This window comes from Oncorhynchus kisutch, unplaced genomic scaffold (assembly GCF_002021735.2).
Source record: "Oncorhynchus kisutch isolate 150728-3 unplaced genomic scaffold, Okis_V2 scaffold1193, whole genome shotgun sequence".
NCBI classification, from domain to species: Eukaryota; Metazoa; Chordata; class Actinopteri; order Salmoniformes; family Salmonidae; genus Oncorhynchus; species Oncorhynchus kisutch.
This window is the reverse complement of record NW_022263138.1, coordinates 87157-107632: the sequence shown is the minus strand read 5'-3', so window position 1 is coordinate 107632 and position 20476 is coordinate 87157.

Below are 20476 nucleotides of genomic sequence, written 5' to 3'. Positions count from 1 at the left end.
ATTGACTCTGTACTGGTACCCCCTGTATATAGCCTCCACATTGACTCTGTACCGGTACCCCCTGTATATAGCCTCCACATTGACACATTGACTCTGTACCGGTACCCCCTGTATATAGTTTCCACATTGACTCTGTACTGGTACCCCCTGTATATAGCCTCCACATTGACTCTGTACTGGTACCCTCTGTATATAGCCTCCACATTGACTCTGTACCGGTACCCCCTGTATATAGCCTCCACATTGACACATTGACTCTGTACTGGTACCCCCTGTATATACTCTCCACATTGACTCTGTACTGGTACCCTCTGTTTATAGCCTCCACATTGACTCTGTACTGGTACCCCCTGTATATAGCCTCCACATTGACTCTGTACTGGTTCCCCTGTATATAGCCTCCACATTGACACATTGACTCTGTACTGGTACCCCCTGTATATAGCCTCCACATTGACACATTGACTCTGTACTGGTACCCCCATTTATATAGTCTCCACATTGACTCTGTACTGGTACCCCCTGTATATAGTTTCCACATTGACTCTGTACTGGTACCCCCTGTATATAGCCTCCACATTGACTCTGTACTGGTACCCTCTGTATATAGCCTCCACATTGACTCTGTACCGGTACCCCCTGTATATAGCCTCCACATTGACACATTGACTCTGTACTGGTACCCCCTGTATATACTCTCCACATTGACTCTGTACTGGTACCCTCTGTTTATAGCCTCCACATTGACTCTGTACTGGTACCCCCTGTATATAGCCTCCACATTGACTCTGTACTGGTTCCCCTGTATATAGCCTCCACATTGACACATTGACTCTGTACTGGTACCCCCTGTATATAGCCTCCACATTGACACATTGACTCTGTACTGGTACCCCCATTTATATAGTCTCCACATTGACTCTGTACTGGTACCCCCTGTATATAGCCTCCACATTGACTCTGTACCGGTACCCCCTGTATATAGCCTCCACATTGACTCTGTACCGGTACCACCTGTATATAGCCTCCACATTGACTCTGTACCGGTACCACCTGTATATAGCCTCCACATTGACACATTGACTCTGTACTGGTTCCCCTGTATATAGCCTCCACATTGACACATTGACTCTGTACTGGTACCCCCTGTATATAGTCTCCACATTGACTCTGTACTGGTTCCCCTGTATATAGCCTCCACATTGACACATTGTACTGGTACCCCCTGTATATAGTCTCCACATTGACTCTGTACTGGTACCCCCTGTATATAGTCTCCACATTGACTCTGTACTGGTACCCCCTGTATATAGTCTCCACATTGACTCTGTACTGGTACCCCCTGTATATAGTTTCCACATTGACTCTGTACTGGTACCCCCTGTATATAGCCTCCACATTGACTCTGTACTGGTACCCTCTGTATATAGCCTCCACATTGACTCTGTACCGGTACCCCCTGTATATAGCCTCCACATTGACACATTGACTCTGTACTGGTACCCCCTGTATATAGTCTCCACATTGACTCTGTACTGGTACCCTCTGTATATAGCCTCCACATTGACTCTGTACTGGTACCCCCTGTATATAGCCTCCACATTGACTCTGTACTGGTTCCCCTGTATATAGCCTCCACATTGACTCTGTACTGGTACCCCCTGTATATAGTCTCCACATTGACTCTGTACTGGTACCCCCTGTATATAGCCTCCACATTGACTCTGTACCGGTACCCCCTGTATATAGCCTCCACATTGACTCTGTACCGGTACCACCTGTATATAGCCTCCACATTGACTCTGTACCGGTACCACCTGTATATAGCCTCCACATTGACACATTGACTCTGTACTGGTTCCCCTGTATATAGCCTCCACATTGACACATTGACTCTGTACTGGTACCCCCTGTATATACTCTCCACATTGACTCTGTACTGGTACCCCCTGTATATAGTCTCCACATTGACTCTGTACTGGTACCCTCTGTATATAGCCTCCACATTGACTCTGTACTGGTACCCCCCGTATATAGCCTTCACATTGACTCTGTACTGGTACCCCCTGTATATAGCCTCCACATTGACTCTGTACTGGTACCCCCTGTATATAGCCTCCACATTGACTCTGTACTGGTACCCCCTGTATATAGCCTCCACATTGACTCTGTACTGGTACCCCCTGTATATAGCCTCCACATTGACTCTGTACCGGTACCTCCTGCATATAGCCTCCACATTGACTCTGTACCGGTACCCCCTGTATATAGCCTCCACATTGACTCTGTACCGGTACCCCCTGTATATAGTCTCCACATTGACTCTGTACCGGTACCCCCTGTATATAGCCTCCACATTGACTCTGTACTGGTACCCCCTGTATATAGCCTCCACATTGACTCTGTACCGGTACCCCCTGTATATAGCCTCCACATTGACACATTGACTCTGTACCGGTACCCCCTGTATATAGCCTCCACATTGACTCTGTACTGGTACCCCCTGTATATAGTCTCCACATTGACTCTGTACTGGTACCCCCTGTATATAGTTTCCACATTGACTCTGTACTGGTACCCCCTGTATATAGCCTCCACATTGACTCTGTACTGGTACCCTCTGTATATAGCCTCCACATTGACTCTGTACCGGTACCCCCTGTATATAGCCTCCACATTGACATATTGACTCTGTACTGGTACCCCCTGTATATAGTCTCCACATTGACTCTGTACTGGTACCCTCTGTATATAGCCTCCACATTGACTCTGTACTGGTACCCCCTGTATATAGCCTCCACATTGACTCTGTACTGGTTCCCCTGTATATAGCCTCCACATTGACACATTGACTCTGTACTGGTACCCCCTGTATATAGTCTCCACATTGACTCTGTACTGGTACCCCCTGTATATAGCCTCCACATTGACTCTGTACCGGTACCCCCTGTATATAGCCTCCACATTGACTCTGTACCGGTACCACCTGTATATAGCCTCCACATTGACTCTGTACCGGTACCACCTGTATATAGCCTCCACATTGATACATTGACTCTGTACTGGTTCCCCTGTATATAGCCTCCACATTGACACATTGACTCTGTACTGGTACCCCCTGTATATAGTCTCCACATTGACTCTGTACTGGTACCCCCTGTATATAGCCTCCACATTGACTCTGTACTGGTACCCCCTGTATATAGCCTCCACATTGACTCTGTACTGGTACCCCCTGTATATAGCCTCCACATTGACTCTGTACCGGTACCCCCTGTATATAGCCTCCACATTGACTCTGTACCGGTACCCCCTGTATATAGCCTCCACATTGACTCTGTACTGGTACCACCTGTATATAGCCTCCACATTGACTCTGTACTGGTACCCCCTGTATATAGCCTCCACATTGACTCTGTACTGGTACCCCCTGTATATAGCCTCCACATTGACTCTGTACCGGTACCCCCTGTATATAGCCTCCACATTGACTCTGTACCGGTACCCCCTGTATATAGCCTCCACATTGACTCTGTACCGGTACCACCTGTATATAGCCTCCACATTGACTCTGTACCGGTACCACCTGTATATAGCCTCCACATTGACACATTGACTCTGTACCGGTACCCCCTGTATATAGCCTCCACATTGACACATTGACTCTGTACTGGTACCCCCTGTATATAGTCTCCACATTGACTCTGTACTGGTACCCTCTGTATATAGCCTCCACATTGACTCTGTACTGGTACCCCCTGTATATAGCCTCCACATTGACTCTGTACTGGTTCCCCTGTATATAGCCTCCACATTGACTCTGTACTGGTACCCCCTGTATATAGTCTCCACATTGACTCTGTACTGGTACCCCCTGTAGATAGCCTCCACATTGACTCTGTACCGGTACCCCCTGTATATAGCCTCCACATTGACTCTGTACCGGTACCACCTGTATATAGCCTCCACATTGACTCTGTACCGGTACCACCTGTATATAGCCTCCACATTGACACATTGACTCTGTACTGGTTCCCCTGTATATAGCCTCCACATTGACACATTGACTCTGTACTTGTACCCCCTGTATATAGTCTCCACATTGACTCTGTACTGGTACCCCCTGTATATAGTCTCCACATTGACTCTGTACTGGTACCCTCTGTATATAGCCTCCACATTGACTCTGTACTGGTACCCCCTGTATATAGCCTCCACATTGACTCTGTACTGGTACCCCCTGTATATAGCCTCCACATTGACTCTGTACTGGTACCCCCTGTATATAGCCTCCACATTGACTCTGTACTGGTACCCCCTGTATATAGCCTCCACATTGACTCTGTACTGGTACCCCCTGTATATAGCCTCCACATTGACTCTGTACCGGTACCTCCTGCATATAGCCTCCACATTGACTCTGTACCGGTACCCCCTGTATATAGCCTCCACATTGACTCTGTACCGGTACCCCCTGTATATAGTCTCCACATTGACTCTGTACCGGTACCCCCTGTATATAGCCTCCACATTGACTCTGTACTGGTACCCCCTGTATATAGCCACCACATTGACTCTGTACCGGTACCCCCTGTATATAGCCTCCACATTGACACATTGACTCTGTACCGGTACCCCCTGTATATAGCCTCCACATTGACTCTGTATTGGTACCCCCTGTATATAGCCTCCACATTGACTCTGTATTGGTACCCCCTGTATATAGCCTCCACATTGACTCTGTATTGGTACCCCCTGTATATAGCCTCCACATTGACTCTGTATTGGTACCCCCTGTATATAGCCTCCACATTGACTCTGTATTGGTACCCCCTGTATATAGCCTCCACATTGACTCTGTACCGGTACCCCCTGTATATAGCCTCCACATTGACTCTGTATTGGTACCCCCTGTATATAGCCTCCACATTGACCCCCTGTATATAGCCTCCACATTGACTCTGTATTGGTACCCCCTGTATATAGCCTCCACATTGACCCCCTGTATATAGCCTCCACATTGACCCCCTGTATATAGCCTCCACATTGACTCTGTATTGGTACCCCCTGTATATAGCCCCCACATTGACCCCCTGTATATAGCCTCCACATTGACCCTGTATTGGTACCCCCTGTATATAGCCTCCACATTGACCCCCTGTATATAGCCTCCACATTGACTCTGTATTGGTACCCCCTGTATATAGCCTCCACATTGACCCCCTGTATATAGCCTCCACATTGACTCTGTATTGGTACCCCCTGTATATAGCCTCCACATTGACCCCCTGTATATAGCCTCCACATTGACCCCCTGTATATAGCCTCCACATTGACTCTGTATTGGTACCCCCTGTATATAGCCCCCACATTGACCCCCTGTATATAGCCTCCACATTGACCCTGTATTGGTACCCCCTGTATATAGCCTCCACATTGACCCCCTGTATATAGCCTCCACATTGACCCTGTATTGGTACCCCCTGTATATAGCCTCCACATTGACCCCCTGTATATAGCCTCCACATTGACCCCCTGTATATAGCCTCCACATTGACTCTGTATTGGTACCCCCTGTATATAGCCCCCACATTGACCCCCTGTATATAGCCTCCACATTGACCCTGTATTGGTACCCCCTGTATATAGCCTCCACATTGACCCCCTGTATATAGCCTCCACATTGACCCCCTGTATATAGCCTCCACATTGACTCTGTATTGGTACCCCCTGTATATAGCCTCCACATTGACCCCCTGTATATAGCCTCCACATTGACCCCCTGTATATAGCCTCCACATTGACCCCCTGTATATAGCCTCCACATTGACCCCCTGTATATAGCCTCCACATTGACCCCCTGTATATAGCCTCCACATTGACCCCCTGTATATAGCCTCCACATTGACCCCCTGTATATAGCCTCCACATTGACCCCCTGTATATAGCCTCCACATTGACCCCCTGTATATAGCCTCCACATTGACCCCCTGTATATAGCCTCCACATTGACCCCCTGTATATAGCCTCCACATTGACCCCCTGTATATAGCCTCCACATTGACCCCCTGTATATAGCCTCCACATTGACCCCCTGTATATAGCCTCCACATTGACCCCCTGTATATAGCCTCCACATTGACCCCCTGTATATAGCCTCCACATTGACCCCCTGTATATAGCCTCCACATTGACCCCCTGTATATAGCCTCCACATTGACCCCCTGTATATAGCCTCCACATTGACCCCCTGTATATAGCCTCCACATTGACCCCCTGTATATAGCCTCCACATTGACCCCCTGTATATAGCCTCCACATTGACCCCCTGTATATAGCCTCCACATTGACCCCTGTATATAGCCTCCACATTGACCCTCTGTATATAGCCTCCACATTGACCCCCTGTATATAGCCTCCACATTGACCCCCTGTATATAGCCTCCACATTGACCCCCTGTATATAGCCTCCACATTGACTCTGTATTGGTACCCCCCTGTATATAGCCTCCACATTGACCCCCTGTATATAGCCTCCACATTGACCCCCTGTATATAGCCTCCACATTGACCCCCTGTATATAGCCTCCACATTGACCCCCTGTATATAGCCTCCACATTGACCCCCTGTATATAATCTCTACTATTGTTATTTTACTGCTGCTGTTTTTTTTTTGTTATCTATTTTTTACATTGACATTTTACTTAACTTCTTAAAACATTGTTGGTTAACGGCTTGTAAGCATTTCACGGTAAGGTCTCCACCTGTTGTATTCGGCGCATGTGACAAATACAATTTGATTTGATTAGTCGACCATGAGGTCCTGACATTGCTGACACCATGATATATTTACAGAGAGACATGTGAAAATAAGATCTGATTTAACCGAGCCAAGATTGGTGATTTTGTGGATCCATGCAACAGCATTTGACATTTCATATCCAGATTTAGATTTTTACTGGCTGTGACATTATAATGGATGAAAAAAAATGCTGACGTGAGCCAAGGCTCTGGGGTGTCTCAGGCAAGGCTCTGGGGTGTCTCAGCCAAGGCTCTGGGGTGTCTCAGGCAAGGCTCTGGGGTGTCTCAGCCAAGGCTCTGGGGTGTCTCAGGCAAGGCTCTGGGGTGTCTCAGGCAAGGCTCTGGGGTGTCTCAGCCAAGGCTCTGGGGTGTCTCAGGCAAGGCTCTGGGGTGTCTCAGGCAAGGCTCTGGGGTGTCTCAGGCAAGGCTCTGGGGTGTCTCAGGCAAGGCTCTGGGGTGTCTCAGCCAAGGCTCTGGGGTGTCTCAGCCAAGGCTCTGGGGTGTCTCAGCCAAGGCTCTGGGGTGTCTCAGCCAAGGCTCTGGGGTGTCTCAGCCAAGGCTCTGGGGTGTCTCAGCCAAGGCTCTGGGGTGTCTCAGGCAAAACTACTTTGTGAGGACAGACAAAATATATTGAATGAAGAGTTACTATCTGAACCCTGCAAGGCCCTGATAAAATACTTCGAATATGTACAATACAGTTTTATAATGACAGTTTACTCAACTGCTTAATGACATCTGTCAGTTAATACCAGTATATCAGGGGGCCTGTAACTCCTGTTCTGGACAGCCCATCCACATGGTGTGTCAGTTCCAAGTTTTAATGTCACGTGCACAAGTACAGTGAAATACCTTTCTTGCAGCTCTAAACACAACGATACTGTAACGGCTGTCTTGGGTGGAAGACGGAGAGGACCAAAGCGCAGCGTGGTTGGTGTTCATCTTTTTAATAAACAACTGAACACTTCAAAAATACAAAACAACAACGTGAACCGAAACTGTTCTATCTGGTGCAGACACACAAAGACTGAAAATAACCACAAAACACAAAGGAAAACAGGCTGCCTAAATATGGTTCTCAATCAGGGACAACGATAGACAGGTGCCTCTGATTGAGAACCATATCAGGCCAAACACAGAAATAGAAAATATAGAAAAACTAACATAGACTGCCCACCCCAACTCACACCCTGACCATACTAAATAAAGACAAAACAAAGGAATCAAGGTCAGAACGTGACAGATACATTCATCAATATACAAATAAGAAATAAGAACACGACCAAGTAAAACAGCATAATATATACAGGGTCAGTTCCAGTACCATATGTACATTGTGCAGAGATACTGGAGTGAAAGAGGTTGATATGTATAATGGTAAGTTGACAAGGCATCAGGATTCAGTATATGATAAAAAACACAGGAGCAGCAGCGTATATGAGGATTGTATGTGAGTGGGTGTGTGTAGAGTCAGTATAAATGTATGTGCATATTATGTGTGTGTAGAGTCAGTATAAATGTATGTGTATATTATGTGTGTGAAGGCAAATTATGGAGTGAGTGTGTGTGTGGGGGGCCCTGTGCCTGTGCATACAGACAGTGCAAAAAAATAAAATACAAGGGTCAACTCAGATAGCTACTTAGCAGTCTTATGGTTTGTGGATAGAAGCTGTTCAGGAGCCTGTTGGTGTCAGACTTGATGCACCGGTACCGGTGGTCGTGCGGAGACGGAGAGAAAAGTCTGAACAGAGAGTACAGGAGGGGACTAAGCACACACCCATGTGGAGCCGCCGTGTTGAGCATCAGTGTGGCAGAAGTGACATTGCCTACCCTGATCACCTGGGGTTGGCCCGTCAGGAAGTACAGGATCCAGTTGCAGAGGGAGGTGTTCAGTCCCAGGGTCCTGAGCTTGGTGATGAGCTTGGATGGGATAATTGGGGTTGAACGCTGAGTTATAGTCAATGAACAGCATTCTCACATAGATACAGCGCGTTCAGAAAGTATCCTTCCCTTTTTCCACATTTTGTTACGTTACAGCCTTATTCTTATTAGAAAATGTATAAAAAAAAAAAAAATGCTCATCAATCTACACACAATACCCCATAATGACATCACAATACCCCATAATGACATCACAATACCCCATAATGACATCACAATACCCCATAATGACATCACAATACCCCATAATGACAAGGCAAAAAAAAGGGTTTTAGAATTTCTTGCACGTTTATTACAAATAAAAAACAGAAATACCTTATTTACATAAGTATTCAGACCCTTTGCTATGAGACTTGAAATTGAGCTCAGGTGCATCCTGTTTCCATTGATCGTCCTTGAGATGTTTCTACAACTTGATTGGCGTCTACCTGTGGTAAATTAAATTCATTGGACATGATTTGGAAAGAGACACACCTATCTTTATAAGGTCCCACAGTTGACAGTGCATGTCAGAGCAAAAACCAAGCAATGAGGTCAAAGGAATTGTCCGTAGAGCTCTGAGACAGGATTATGTTGAAGAACAGATCTGGAGAAAGGTTAAAAAAAAATGCAGCATTGAAGGTCCACAAGAACACAGCGGCCTCCATCATTCTTAACTGGAAGAATTTTGGTACCACCAAGATTCTTCCTAGAGCTGGCTGCCCGGCCAAACTGAGCAAGTGGGGGAGAAGAACACTCTGTCACTCTGACAGAGCTCCAGAGTTCCTCTGTGGAGATGGGAGAACCTTTCAGAAGGACAAGAAGAACAAGAACCCGATGGTCACTCTGACAGAGATCCAGAGTTCCTCTGTGGAGATGGGAGAACCTTTTAGAAGGACAAGAAGAACAAGAACCCGATGTTCACTCTGACAGAGATCCAGAGTTCCTCTGTGGAGATGGGAGAACCTTTCAGAAGGACAAGAAGAACAAGAACCCGATGGTCACTCTGACAGAGCTCCAGAATTCCTCTGTGGAGATGGGAGAACCTTTCAGAAGGACAACCATCTCTGCAGCACTCCACCAGTGGTAGAGTGGCCAGAAAGAAGTGACTCCTCAGTAAAAGACACATGACAGCTCGCTAGGAAGAACATCAAAAAGACTTTCAGACCATGAGAAACAAGATCTGGAGGAATCGTGGCACCATCAAGCATTGTGGTGGCAGTCAGGACAGAGGGAATGATGAACGGAGCAAATTACAGAGAGATTCTTTATGAAAACCTGCTCCAGAGCACTCAGGACCTAAGACTGATACAGGTCTCTGAATGTCCTTGAGTGGCCCAGCCAGAGCCCGGACTTGAACCCCATCGAACATCTCTGGAGAGACCTGAAAATAGCTGTGCAGCAATGCCCCCATCCAACCTGACAGAGCTTGAGAGGATCTGCAGAGAAGAATGGGAGAAACTCCCCAAATACAGGTGTGCCAAGCTTGTAGCGTCATACCCAAGAAGACTCGAGGCTGTAATCACTGCCAAAGGTGCTTCAACAAGGTACTGAGTAAAGGGTCTGAATATTTATTTGACATTTTTTGTACATTTGCAGAAAAAAAATGTAAACCTGTTTTTGCATTGTCATTATTAGGTATTGTGTGTAGATTGATGACGGGGAAAAAACATTGAATCCATTTTAGAATAAGGCTGTAATGTAACTAAATGTGAAAAAAGTCTGAATGCTCTGTATATCTCTTATCTAGGTGGGTGAGGACAGTGTGGAGTGCAATTGATATTGTGCCGTCTATGGATCTGTTGGGGTGGTATGTGAATTGAGGTGGGTTTAGGGTGTCTGGGATGATGTTGTTGATGTGTGCTATAACCAACCTCTCAAAGCACTTCATGATTACAGATGTGAGTGCCACAGGGTGGTAGTCATGTGGCATGAAGCCTTGGAGTTTTTGTGAACAGGAATGATGATGATCATCTTAAAACACGTGGGGATGAAAAGAGGTTGAAAATGACCATGAATATGTCTGCCAGCTGTTCTGCACACGCTCTGAGAATGCACCCTGGAATACCGTAGGGCCCCGGGGCTTTGCTCTGAGAATGCACCCTGGAATACCGTAGGGCACCGGGGCTTTGCGGGTGTTGACCTGATTGAAGACCTTACTAACGTTGGCCTCAGAGAGAGATCACCCTATCCTCTGGGACGGTGGCTGCCCCCACACCCGGCACCATGTTGTTTATGTCGAAGCATGCATAAAATGCATTGAGTCTGTATGGTCACATCCTCTTGTGTCTAGTGGAGTCTGTATGGTCATATCCTCTGGTGTCTAGTGGAGTCTGTATGGTCATATCCTCTGTTGTCTAGTGGAGTCTGTATGGTCACATCCTCTGGTGTCTAGTGGAGTCTGTATGGTCACATCCTCTGGTGTCTAGTGGAGTCTGTATGGTCACATCCTCTGGTGTCTAGTGGAGTCTGTATGGTCACATCCTCTGGTGTCTAGTGGAGTCTGTATGGTCACATCCTCTGGTGTCTAGTGGAGTCTGTATGGTCACATCCTCTGGTGTCTAGTGGAGTCTGTATGGTCATATCCTCTGGTGTCTAGTGGAGTCTGTATGGTCACATCCTCTGGTGTCTAGTGGAGTCTGTATGGTCACATCCTCTGGTGTCTAGTGGAGTCTGTATGGTCACATCCTCTGGTGTCTAGTGGAGTCTGTATGGTCACATCCTCTCGTGTCTAGTGGAGTCTGTATGGTCACATCCTCTGGTGTCTAGTGGAGTCTGTATGGTCATATCCTCTGCTGTCCAGTAGAGTCTGTATGGTCATATTCTCTGATGTCTAGTGGAGTCTGTATGGTCACATCCTCTGGTGTCTAGTGGAGTCTGTATGGTCACATCCTCTGGTGTCTAGTGGAGTCTGTATGGTCATATCCTCTGGTGTCTAGTGGAGTATGTGTGGTCATATCCTCTGGTGTCTAGTGGAGTATGTATGGTCACATCCTCTGGTGTCTAGTGGAGTCTGTATGGTCACATCCTCTGGTGTCTAGTGGAGTCTGTATGGTCACATCCTCTGGTGTCTAGTGGAGTCTGTATGGTCACATCCTCTGGTGTCTAGTGGAGTCTGTATGGTCATATCCTCTGGTGTCTAGTGGAGTCTGTATGGTCACATCCTCTGGTGTCTAGTGGAGTCTGTATGGTCATATCCTCTGGTGTCTAGTGGAGTATGTGTGGTCATATCCTCTGGTGTCTAGTGGAGTATGTATGGTCACATCCTCTGGTGTCTAGTGGAGTCTGTATGGTCACATCCTCTGGCGTCTAGTGGAGTCTGTATGGTCACATCCTCTGGCGTCTAGTGGAGTCTGTATGGTCACATCCTCTGGTGTCTAGTGGAGTCTGTATGGTCATATCCTCTGGTGTATAGTGGAGTCTGTATGGTCACATCCTCTGGTTTCTAGTGGAGTCTGTATGGTCACATCCTCTGGTGTCTAGTGGAGTCTGTATGGTCACATCCTCTGGTGTCTAGTGGAGTCTGTATGGTCATATCCACTGGTGTCCAGTGGAGTCTGTATGGTCATATCCTCTGGTGTCTAGTGGAGTCTGTATGGTCATATTCTCTGGTGTCTAGTGGAGTCTGTATGGTCACATCCTCTGGTGCCTAGTGGAGTCTGTATGGTCACATCCTCTGGTGTCTAGTGGAGTCTGTATGGTCACATCCTCTGGTGTCTAGTGGAGTCTGTATGGTCACATCCTCTGGTGTCTAGTGGAGTCTGTATGGTCACATCCTCTGGTGTCTAGTGGAGCCTGTATGGTCACATCCTCTGGTGTCTAGTGGAGTCTGTATGGTCATATCCTCTGGTGTCTAGTGGAGTCTGTATGGTCATATCCTCTGGTGTCTAGTGGAGTCTGTATGGTCACATCCTCTGGTGTCTAGTGGAGTCTGTATGGTCACATCCTCTGGTGTCTAGTGGAGTCTGTATGGTCACATCCTCTGGTGTCTAGTGGAGTCTGTATGGTCATATCCTCTGGTGTCTAGTGGAGTCTGTATGGTCACATCCTCTGGTGTCTAGTGGAGTCTGTATGGTCATATCCTCTGGTGTCTAGTGGAGTCTGTATGGTCACATCCTCTGGTGTCTAGTGGAGTCTGTATGGTCACATCCTCTGGTGTCTAGTGGAGTCTGTATGGTCATATCCCCTGGTGTCTAGTGGAGTATGTGTGGTCACATCCTCTGGTGTCTAGTGGAGTCTGTATGGTCACATCCTCTGGCATCTAGTGGAGTCTGTATGGTCACATCCTCTGGTGTCTAGTGGAGTCTGTATGGTCACATCCTCTGGTGTCTAGTGGAGTCTGTATGGTCATATCCACTGGTGTCCAGTGGAGTCTGTATGGTCATATCCTCTGGTGTCTAGTGGAGTCTGTATGGTCATATTCTCTGGTGTCTAGTGGAGTCTGTATGGTCACATCCTCTGGTGCCTAGTGGAGTCTGTATGGTCACATCCTCTGGTGTCTAGTGGAGTCTGTATGGTCACATCCTCTGGTGTCTAGTGGAGTCTGTATGGTCACATCCTCTGGTGTCTAGTGGAGTCTGTATGGTCACATCCTCTGGTGTCTAGTGGAGCCTGTATGGTCACATCCTCTGGTGTCTAGTGGAGTCTGTATGGTCATATCCTCTGGTGTCTAGTGGAGTCTGTATGGTCATATCCTCTGGTGTCTAGTGGAGTCTGTATGGTCACATCCTCTGGTGTCTAGTGGAGTCTGTATGGTCACATCCTCTGGTGTCTAGTGGAGTCTGTATGGTCACATCCTCTGGTGTCTAGTGGAGTCTGTATGGTCATATCCTCTGGTGTCTAGTGGAGTCTGTATGGTCACATCCTCTGGTGTCTAGTGGAGTCTGTATGGTCACATCCTCTGGTGTCTAGTGGAGTCTGTATGGTCATATCCCCTGGTGTCTAGTGGAGTATGTGTGGTCACATCCTCTGGTGTCTAGTGGAGTCTGTATGGTCACATCCTCTGGCATCTAGTGGAGTCTGTATGGTCACATCCTCTGGTGTCTAGTGGAGTCTGTATGGTCATATCCTCTGGTGTATAGTGGAGTCTGTATGGTCACATCCTCTGGTGTCTAGTGGAGTCTGTATGGTCACATCCTCTGGTGTCTAGTGGAGTCTGTATGGTCACATCCTCTGGTGTCTAGTGGAGTCTGTATGGTCATATCCTCTGGTGTCTAGTGGAGTATATGTGGTCATATCCTCTGGTGTCTAGTGGAGTCTGTATGGTTACATCCTCTGGTGTCTAGTGGAGTCTGTATGGTCACATCCTCTGGCATCTAGTGGAGTCTGTATGGTCACATCCTCTGGTGTCTAGTGGAGTCTGTATGGTCATATCCTCTGGTGTATAGTGGAGTCTGTATGGTCACATCCTCTGGTTTCTAGTGGAGTCTGTATGGTCACATCCTCTGGTGTCTAGTGGAGTCTGTATGGTCACATCCTCTGGTGTCTAGTGGAGTCTGTATGGTCACATCCTCTGGTGTCTAGTGGAGTCTGTATGGTCATATCCATGGTGTCCAGTGGAGTCTGTATGGTCATATCCTCTGGTGTCTAGTGGAGTCTGTATGGTCATATTCTCTGATGTCTAGTGGAGTCTGTATGGTCACATCCTCTGGTGCCTAGTGGAGTCTGTATGGTCACATCCTCTGGTGTCTAGTGGAGTCTGTATGGTCATATCCTCTGGTGTCTAGTGGAGTCTGTATGGTCACAGACACACATCCTCTGGTGCAAATGGCAGCAGATCTTCCAATAAAGCAAAGCCAAATGACCTGAGATCAATTGCTGTGGAAACTGGATGTATTTCTGACACACCTGTTTCTGAACATGGTCATATTGGCTTGTAAATGATCTGTGGCTTGAGTTTGCTTTGACTGTTTTGGGATCAAATTGGAGTTTCAAGAACAGCTCAGCAGGTTTGATACCATCTCTATGACACAGGGTCATAAAGCATGAAGAAATCCCAAACTACTTTAGGCTGCCAGTTCTGGGATCACAGTCATGGTTGGAGAAGGTCACTGACGAGGTAATAATTGTGGACTTGTTTGTCCAAAGATCTGTAAAGCTTTCTGTAAAACACAACAGCTCCCCATTTGATCCAATTGTTTCTCCTTGTAAATGTATTAGATTAATATTACATGCATCCCTCCATTGACTTCACACTGCATGCTGAAAGGTGAAGACCTCATACCTATACTGTGGACTACAGAGAGATCCAATACAGGCCAGCACATTATTTTGACCTTGTTAATCGACCACGAGGTCATCACATTGCTGACACCATAATAGATTTACAGCAAGACATGTGATCTGGAAAATAAAATCTGAATTAACCGAGCCAAGATTGGATGTTTTGTGGGTCCATGCCACAGCATGTGACATACCACATCCAGATTTAGATTTGTTGTGGCTTTGACATTTTAATGGATTGAATCATGTAAAAAAAAATGCTGACGTGATCCAAGGCTCTGGGGCGTCTCAGGCCAACTACTTTGCAGGTCATTTTACAGAACAAAATGCATTGGATCAGCAGTTACTATCCGATCCCCCCAAGGCCCTGCTAAAATACAAATGTACAATAACCATTTTATAATGACAGTTTACTCAACTGCTTAATGACATCTGTCAGTTAATATCAGTATATCAGGGGCCTGCAAAAAAAATGGGAAAGCCCATCCACATGTTGTGCAGGCTTTTATTCCACCCCAGCACTAACACAGTGGTTTCAGCTAAATCAAATGATCAAAACCTTCAATTTAGCCCTTAATTACATGAAATCAGGTTGGGATTCCTATGAGTTGGGAGCCATCAGCCAATGAAGAAGAATATAATTGACCACTCTAAAATGGAGATAGCCTCAATGGCACTGCCCATGCTGTCACAGACACTATAATGGCACAAATACGAATATGAGTCCTCTATCTATCTGTTGTTAACACGCATATCTGCCCTCTCATTGGCTAAAATGGTCCCACCTAATCTCGCCTCCTCCCACCTGCCTTCCATCTTTGAAGACATGTATTTCCATTGTTAGAGTGGTCACTCACATATCTTGTCAATATAATTTGGCCAAATCAACTTTGGCCAAATCAACTTTGGCAACAGGACTCCCAATTGTTCCTAATGATGCCCCTATCCTCCAAACCTGTTACCACTCCCCTATCCTCCAAACCTGTTACCACTCCCCTATCCTCCAAACCTGTTACCACTCCCCTATCCTCCAAACCTGTTACCACTCCCCTATCCTCCGAACCTGTTACCACTCCCCTATCCTCCGAACCTGTTACCACTCCCCTATCCTCCAAACCTGTTACCACTCCCCTATCCTCCAAACCTGTTACCACTCCCCTATCCTCCAAACCTGTTACCACTCCCCTATCCTCCAAACCTGTTGTCACTCCCCTATCCTCCAAACCTGCTGTCACTCCCCTATCCTCCAAACCTGTTCCCACTCCCCTATCCTCCAAACCTGTTACCACTCCCCTATCCTCCAAACCTGTTACCACTCCCCTATCCTCCAAACCTGTTACCACTCCCCTATCCTCCAAACCTGTTACCACTCCCCTATCCTCCAGACCTGTTACCACTCCCCTATCCTCCAAACCTGTTCCCACTCCCCTATCCTCCAAACCTGTTCCCACTCCCCAATCACCTCTCCTCTGCCTTTTCACACCCCTTTCATTTCCATATAGAAGTGGTTCACTGCACTCAGTTAGGATAAATGTCACACTTAATTTCCATATAGAAGTGGTTCACTGCACTCAGTTAGGATAAATGTCACACTTGATTTCACACTACATCTATTAAAGTCCCAACATCATTTGTACACGTGATACGTTTCCTTGATAAGTCACACTGCAAAAGGGTAGACTATTGGCCTAACCCACTAAATTGACAAGCTATTGTCTCATGGGAAGTGGTTTGTCTAATATTTTAAAATGCAACGATACAGTGCTCACTGCATTGTGAGAAGACCATGGTTGTAAAGTCAGATGAGGTCTTTGTGGCCAAATGCACAGTTGTCTAGTTGGGTATGACAGCTGCACATAGTCCCAGAGAGTAACTTCCGCCCAGAACAAGTTTGGAGCTTAGAGAAACATCTCCCTCAAATACAAAAACACAGGTCATAGATCAAGCAAGATCTTTGCACATTAAAATAACTTAATGTCATAAACATTTAGTCTGCATGGTGCTAATGTTCTCTCCACCCACAAACACGGCAAGTAAATATATTGTCTCATAACAGTGGCATCGGTGCCAGAATTAGGCTGCGTTGGCAGATATACCAAACAATAAACCCTGGCTGCAGTGAAGACGAGAGCACAGTCCAGGAAAGGCCTTGATGGGGTCCTTCCAGATGGTCAGAGCCCTGCTCAACTAGTGAATCCAGCAGCTGCCCCTATGAGGTTTCTTTAAGGTTATCCACGCAATAACAATAACCCTAGAGAGGTAACAAATAAATACAGTGCATTCGGAAAGTATTCAGACCCCTTGACTTTTTCCACATTTTGTTACGTTACAGCCTTGTTCTGAAATGGATAAAATAAATGTTTTGCCTCATCAATCTACACACAATACCCCATAATGACATCACAATACCCCATAATGACATCACAATACCCTATAATGACATCACAATAACCCATAATGACATCACAATACCCTATAATGACATCACAATACCCCATAATGACATCACAATACCCCACAATGACAAAGTCAAAACAGGTTTTTAAAATTTGTTCCACATTTATTAAAAATACAAAAACAGAAATACCTTATGTAGATAAGTATTCAGACCCTCTGCTATGAGACTCGATATTGAGCTCAGGTGCATCCTGTTTCCATTGATCATCCTTGAGCTGTTTCTACAACTTAATTGGAGTCCACCTGTGGTAAATTAAATTGATTGGACATGATTTGGAAGATGCAGTTGCACCCCTAAAAACGAAAAACATTTCTCATAAGAAACTAGCTCCCTGGTATACAGACAATACCCGAGCTCTAAAGCAAGCTTCCAGAAAATTGGAACGGAAATGGCGCCACACCAAACTGGAAGTCTTCCGACTAGCTTGGAAAGACAGTACCGTGCAGTATCCAAGAGCCCTTACTGCTGCTCGATCATCCTATTTTTACAACTTAATTGAGGAAAATAAGAACAATCCGAAATTGATTTTTGATACTGTCGCAAAGCTAACTAAAAAGCAGCATTCCCCAAGAGAGGATGCCTTTCACTTCAGCAGTAATAAATTCATGAACTTCTTTGAGGAAAAGATCATGATTATTAGAAAGCAAATTACGGACTCCTCTTTAAATCTGCGTATTCCTTCAAAGCTCAGTTGTCCTGAGTCTGCACAACTCTGCCAGGACCTAGGATCAAGAGAGACACTAAAGTGTTTTAGTACTATATCTCTTGACACAATGATGAAAATAATCATGGTCTCTAAACCTTCAAGCTGCATACTGGACCCTATTCCAACTAACTACTGAAAGAGCTGCTTCCTGTGCTTGGCCCTCCTATGTTGAACATAATAAATGGCTCTCTATCCACCGGATGTGTTCCAAACTCACTAAAAGTGGCAGTGATAAAGCCTCTCTTGAAAAAGCCAAACCTTGACCCAGAAAATATAAAAAACTATCGGCCTATATCGAATCTTCCATTCCTCTCAACATTTTTTGAAAAGGCTGTTTGCAGCAACTCACTGCCTTCCTGAAGACAAACAATGTATACGAAATGCTTCAGTCTGGTTTTAGACCCCATCATAGCACTGAGACTGCACTTGTGAAGGTGGTAAATGACCTTTTAATGGCATCAGACCGAGGCTCTGCATCTGTCCTCGTGCTCCTAGACCTTGTGTGCTGCTTTTGATACCATCGATCACCACATTCTTTTGGAGAGATTGGAAACCCAAATTGGTCTACACTGACAAGTTCTGGCCTGGTTTAGATCTTATCTGTTGGAAATATATCATTTTGTCTCTGTGAATGGTTTATCCTCAAATCAACTGTAAATTTTGGTGTTCCTCAAGGTTCCGTTTTAGGACCACTATTGTTTTCACTATATATTTTACCTCTTGGGGATGTCATTCGAAAACATAATGTTAACTTTCACTGCTATGCGGATGACACACAGCTGTACATTTCAATGAAACATGGTGAAGCCCCAAAATTACCCTCACTAGAAGCCTGTGTTTCAGACATAAGGAAGTGGATGGCTGCAAACTTTCTACTTTTAAACTCGGACAAAACAGAGATGCTTGTTCTAGGTCCCAAGAAACAAAGAGATGAATCTGAATCTGAATCTGACAATTCATCTTAATGATTGTACAGTCGTCTCAAATAAAACTGTGAAGGACCTCGGCGTTACTCTGGACCCTGATCTCTCTTTTGACGAACATATCAAGACTGTTTCAAGGACAGCTTTTTTCCATCTACGTAACATTGCAAAAATCAGAAACTTTCTGTCCAAAAATGATGCAGAAAAATTAATCCATGCTTTTGTTACTTCTAGGTTAGACTACTGCAATGCTCTACTTTCCGGCTACTTTCCGGATAAAGCACTAAATAAACTTCAGTAAATACGGCTGCTAGAATCCTGACTAGAACCAAAAAATGTGATCATAATACTCCAGTGCTAGCCTCCCTACACTGGCTTCTTGTCAAGGCAAGGGCTGATTTCAAGGTTTTACTGCTAACCTACAAAGCATTACATGGGCTTGCTCCTACCTATCTCTCTGATTTGGTCCTGCCGTACATACCTACACGTACGCTACGGTCACAAGACACAGGCCTCCTAATTGTCCCTAAAATTTCTAAGCAAACAGCTGGAGGCAGGGCTTTCTCCTATAGAGCTCCATTTTTATGTAATGGTCTGCCAATCCATGTGAGAGAAGTAAACTCGGTCTCAACCTTTAAGTCTTTACTGAAGACTCATCTCTTCAGTGGGTCATATGATTGAGTGTAGTCTGGCCCAGGAGTGTGAATGTGAACGGAAAGGCTCTGGAGCAACGAACCACCCTTGCAGTCTCTGCCTGGCCGGTTCCCCTCTTTCCACTGGTATTCTCTGCCTCTAACCCTATTACAGGGGCTGAGTCACTGGCTTTACTGGTGCTGTTTCATGCCATCCCTAGGAGGCGTGCGTCACTTGAGTAGGTTGAGTCACTGATGTGATCTTCCTGTCTGGGTTGGTGCCCACTCTTGGGTTGTGCCGTGGCGGAGATCTTTGTGGGCTATACTCGGCCTTGTCTCAGGATGATAAGTTGGTGGTTGAAGATATCCCTCTAGTGGTGTGGGGGCTGTGCTTTGGCAAAGTGGGTGGGGTTATATCCTTCCTGTTTGTCCCTGTCCGGGGGTATCATCGGATGGGGCCCACAGTGTCTCCTGACCCCTCCTGTCTCAGCCTCCAGTATTTATGCTGCAGTAGTTTATGTGTTGGGGGGCTGGGGTCAGTTTGTTTTATCTGGAGTACTTCTCCTGTCTTGTCCAGTGTCCTGTGTGAATTTAAGCATGCTCTCTCTAATTCTCTCTTTCTTTCTCTCTCTCGGAGGACCTGAGCCCTAGGACCATGTCTCAGGACTACCTGGCAATGACTCCTTACTGTCCCCAGTCCACCTGGCTGTGCTGCTGCTCCAGTTTCAACTGTTCTGCCTGAACAGAGCCCTAGGATCATTCTTCAGGACTACCTGGCGTGATGACTCCTTGCTGTCCCCAGTTTACCTGGCCGTG